Here is a 5388-nt window from a genome sequence, read left to right on the forward strand (position 1 = left end):
TGATCAGTCCACTGCTGTGGCCACCTCACCTACTGTCCACACCGAGGATGGCCTATCACCTGGGGTCGATTTGGAAGTCGTTCCTAGGGGTGGCAGGCAGTGAAAGACTGTCCATGTGGGAAATAGAGGGCCTCTGCGGCTTTCTGACGAAACAGGTCTCGGCGCTGTCAGTGGCTGACAAAGTTTCTGAGCCAGATCCAGCCACTCGCCTTTTTCCAGAGGAAGCCTGTCAGTCCTCAAGGTCTGTGTGTTCACAGAGGGTGGGATTACTGGTAGTTGGAAACTCCACCGTAGGCATGTAATATGTCTCCTTAGGGACATGGCTGCAAGGAGGGGAAGGTATCCAGTGTGCACTCTGTGCGCACACCAGGAGGAGTCATTCCACATGTGGGACAGATGCTTCCAGATAGATGAAGACGACAGGGTGCAGATAGTGGCTCCTGCTGGTACCAACTACGTATGTCGCTTTGGATTGGAAGAGATTCTTTCCGATTCTGGATGGCTAACTGAAGTGGTAAAGACTGCCAGTGCTACTTACGAGATGAAGGGAGAGATCACCATCTGCATCGTCGTCGACGGAACAGACTGTGGTCCATTACTACAGAGCTGAGTGGAGGGTCTGAATCAGAATCGCAGATGATTCTGCGATCATGTTGGCTGTAGGCTGCAGACTCAACATGAGCCGTAGGGTGGTGGGTTTTCGGGTTCCGCTTAATAGGTCACGGGTCAACTACACACTGGAAGCGGCTACACAGATAGCGGGGGCTGTGTATAGGGGACTGGGTGGTAATTAGGTTAGAAAGTCTCGTGACACTACAGAACGGGCGTCAGTCTAAAAGGCGCAGAAAGGGTGCAGGACAAACACGACACGAGAGTAGACCCGGCAACAATCGGTACTACAGTCGTAAATTGTCGTAGCTGCGTTAGGAAAGAACGAGAACTCCAAGCTCTAATAGAAAGCACTGAAGCTCAAATCCTTGTAGGTAAGGAAAACTGGCTAAAGCTGGAGATAAATTCAGCCGTAATTTTTATCAAGGACCAATTGTGTTCAGAAAGGGTAGATTAAATATAAATGGTGGTGAAGTGTTAATTGCTGTCAAAAGTAGTTTACCTTCTGAATAAATTAATAATTGGCTCCTTTTACCGACCACCCAACTCAGATGATACAGATGCTGCACAGTTCAAAGAAGACTTAAGTCTCATTTCAAAGAGGTATCCCACTCATACAGTTATAGTTGGTAGTGACTTCGATCTATCCTCGATATGTTGGCGAAAATACATGTTCAAAGTCGGTTGTAGGCATAAACTGTCGTCCGAAACCGTACTGAATGGTTTGTTAGAAAATTATTTTGGTTTGTTCTGGAGCCCGTTCTAAGTGTAAATGGCTGTGAAAACATACTCCACCTCTAGCAACAAATAACACTGAGTAAATAGTAAGCATCATGATGACAGAGAAATTACTGACTACAAGGTTATTGTAGCTTGATTGGATACCGTAAAATCTCAGCCCACCAATAGTAAACGCAGAATATATCTATTTAAAAAATCAGAGAAAACTTCGCTTGGTGCCTTCCTAAGACACAGTCTCCACTCTTTCCAATCCTACTATGTAAGTGTACACGAGATGTGACATAAATTCAAAGAAATAATATCTGTCGCAATTGAATGATTTACACAAAACAAATTAATTAAAGATGGTGCTGATCCTCTATGGCACACAAACCAGGTCAGAACATTGTTGCGGAAGCAACGAAAAAAGCATGACAAATTTAACAGAATGCAAAATCCCAAAAACTGGCGAAGTGTTACAGAGGCTCTAAATTTAGCTCGATCTTCGATGCGAGATGCTTTTAATAATTTTCACAGCGAAAGTGTCTCGAAATGTGACAAAAAACCCAATGTGATTCTAGTCGTAAAACACACCAGCAGAAAGAAACAATCAATACGTTCAATGCACGATGAAAATGGTGATGTTACTGATGGCAGTGCCACTATAGCAGAGTTACTGAACACGGTTTCCCGTAGTTCCTTCACGAAAGAAAACCAAGTAAATATTCCCGAATTCTAAAAAATGGTTCAAATGGCTCTGAGCACTATGCGACTTAACTTCTGAGGTCATCAGTCGCCTAGAACTAATTAAACCTAACTAACCTAAGGACATCACACACATCCATGCCCGAGGCATGATTCGAACCTGCGACCGTAGCGGTCACCCCGCTCCAGACTGTAGTGCCTAGAACCGCACGGCCACTCTGGCCGGTTCCCGAATTCTAATCAAGATTGCTGTCAACATGAGTAGCTTAGAAGTAGATATCCTCGGTGCTGCGAAGCAGTCTAAGACATTTAATAAAGGCAAGATCTCCGGTCTAGATTGTATACTAGTTAGGTTCCTTTTAGAATATGCTGTTACAATAGCTCCACACTTAGCAGTACCATAGAGCCGCTCGCTCTTCGAAAGACCTGTATCTAAAGACTGGAAAGTACTCAAGAAAGGGAGTAGAAGTAATCCGATTTCACTGACGTCGATTTGCCGTAGGATTTTGGAACACATACTGTGTTCGAATATAAAGGCCTATTGGCATATAGTCAGCAAGGATTCAGAAAAATCGTTCTTGTGAAACACCACTAGCTCTTTATTTTCACGAAGTAATGGGTGCTACCGACAGAAATGACAACGGATTTCATATTTTTAGATTTCCAGCCTTTTGACAAAGTTCCTTGCATGCAATTCCTCATCAAATTGCGTGTCTGTGGAGTATCGGTTCAGTTGTGCGATTGGAATCGTGATTTCATGTCAGAAGGATCACAGTTCGTAGTAATTGATGGAAAATCGTCGGAGTAAAACAGAAGCAATATCCAGCGTTCCCCAAGGAAGTGTTACAAGTCCTCTGTCGTTCTTTATCTACATAAACAATTTATGAAACAGTCTGAGCAGCCCTCTTAGACTGTTTGTAGAAGATGCTGTCACTCCATCTTATAAAGTCATTATATCACGAAAACAAACTGTAAAACTAGAATGAGATTTTCACTCTGCAGCGGAGTGTGCGCTGATATGAAACTTCCTGGCAGATTAAAACTGTGTGCCCGACCGAGACTCGAACTCTGGACCTTTGCCTTTCGCGGGCAAGTGCTCTACCAACTGAGATACCCAAGCACGACTCACGCTCGGTACTCACAGCTTTACTTCTGCCAGTATCTCGTCTCCTACCTTCCAAACTTTACAGAAGCTCTCCTGCGAAACTTGCAGAACTAGCACTCCTGAAAGAAAGGATATAGCGGAGACATGGCTTAGCCACAGCCTGGGGGATGTTTCCAGAATGAGATTTTCATTCTGCAGTGGAGTGTGCGCTGATATGAAACTTCCTGGCAGATTAAAACTGTGTGCCCGACCGAGACTCGAACTCGGGACCTTTACCTTTCGCGGGCAAGTGCTCTATCAACTGAGCTACCGAAGCACGACTCACGCCCGGTACTCACAGCTTTACGTGCTTCGGTGGCTCAGTTGGTAGAGCACTTGCCCGCGAAAGGCAAAGGTCCCGAGTTCGAGTCTCGGTCGGGCACACAGTTTTAATCTGCCAGCAAGTTTCAAACTGTAAAACTGTTTAGACGAGCTATCTGTACGGTGCGAAAAGTGGTAATTGTGTCTAAGTAATGTAAAGTGTTAAGTCATCCACATGATTACTGAAAGGAATCCGCTAAATTTCGGTTACACAAAAAATAATACAAATTTAAATGCTGTAAATTCAACAAAATAGTTAGGGATTACAATAACGCATAATATAAATTGGGACGATCACATACATGATGTTGAAAGGAAAGAAAACCGAAGTCTGCATTGGCAGAGCACTGGGAAAATGCAACAGGTCTACTACAGAAACTATATACACTATGTCTGCCTGTCATCTTTTGGAGTATTGCTGCGCGGTATGAGATCCGCATCAGACAAGATTTACGGAGCAAATCGAAAAAGATCAAAGAAAGGCAGCTCGTTTCGTATTATCGTGAAATAGAGAAGACAACGCACGTGATATGATACGCGAATTGGGCTGGCAATAATTAAACCAAAGGTCCTATTCGTTGCGGCAGTATCTCCTCATGAAATTTTAACTACCTACTTTTTCCTCCGAATGCGAGAATATTTTTTTGACGCCCACCTAAGTAAGGAGAAATGATCGCCATAATAAAATAAAAGTAATCAGAGCTCGTTGTTTCAGCGCGCTCTTCGAAAGCTTGATGTGGTGTCACCGCCAGACACCACACTTGCTAGGTGGTAGCCTTTAAATCGGCCGCGGTCCGTTAGTATACGTCGGACCCGCGTGTCGCCACTGTCAGTGATTGCAGACCGAGCGCCGCCACACGGCAGGTCTAGAGAGACGTCCTAGCACTCGCCCCAGTTGTACAGCCGACTTTGCTAACGATGGTTCACTGACAAATTACGCTCTCATTTGCCGAGACGATAGTTAGTATAGCCTTCAGCTACGTCATTTGCTACGACCTAGCAAGGCGCCATTATCATTTGCTATTAATCTTGTGATGCACGTACCGTCAGACCGATGTTCACCAATTATGGATTAAAGTTAAGTATTCCAGCAGCTACGTACTTTTCTTGCTAGAATAACCCCTTTAACTGTTCCAGACCTCACGCCAGCCTGCGTGAGCTTAAACGCGTGCCTTTCGGCTTCACCTCGTAGTGGCTTGGCTGTCTTGCCAAGTCACAACACTTGAATGTGGTTCGATGAACCCCCTGCCAGGCATTTAATTGTGAATTTCAGAGTGCAGAGTAATCATGTTGATGAAGATGGAGATGTAGCTAGTAAACGGGCAAAAAACTGCAGCAAACGATGCAAACAAAGCCCGCACACATTATAAGCGAAACTGATGGTGACAGCAGTCGTGGACAATGTTCCACGTTGTTATCTGGGTTAACCCCACGCTGGCGGGCTACAAGCCCTCTGCTGGCGAAAAATATCTCCACCTTCAAGTGGGTGTACCTCCCTTGAAACGCATTTGCGGATATATACCGAAGTGGAAAGTCATGGAATAGTGGTATGCACACATACAGTTGACGATAGTACCGCGTACATGAGGTATAGAAGGGCAGTGCGATGGTGGAGCTGTCACCTGTACTCACGTGATTCACTGGAAAAGATTTCCCACGTGGTTATGGCCGCACGGCGGGAATCAACAGATTTTGAACGCGGAATAGTAGTTGAAGCCAGAAGCATGGGACATACCATCTCGGAAAACGTTAGGGAATTCAGTATTCCGAAATCCACAGTGTCAAGAGTGTCCCGAGAATACCACATTTCAGGCACTATCTCTCACCACGGACAATGTAATGGCCGACAGCCTTCACTTAACAACCGTGAGAGCGACGTTTGCATAGAA

The 5388-nt window shown here is 44.9% G+C and overlaps 1 non-coding gene across 1 annotated transcript; it reads left to right on the forward strand.

Moving 5' to 3' along the window:
• The first annotated feature begins 3486 nt into the window (after nucleotides 1–3486).
• On the forward strand, nucleotides 3487–3561 carry Trnas-cga. The gene has a single exon. It is a non-coding gene; the product is annotated as a tRNA-Ser (tRNA).
• The last annotated feature ends 1827 nt before the right edge of the window (nucleotides 3562–5388 follow it).

Source organism: Schistocerca piceifrons, chromosome 1, assembly GCF_021461385.2.
Source record: "Schistocerca piceifrons isolate TAMUIC-IGC-003096 chromosome 1, iqSchPice1.1, whole genome shotgun sequence".
NCBI classification, from domain to species: Eukaryota; Metazoa; Arthropoda; class Insecta; order Orthoptera; family Acrididae; genus Schistocerca; species Schistocerca piceifrons.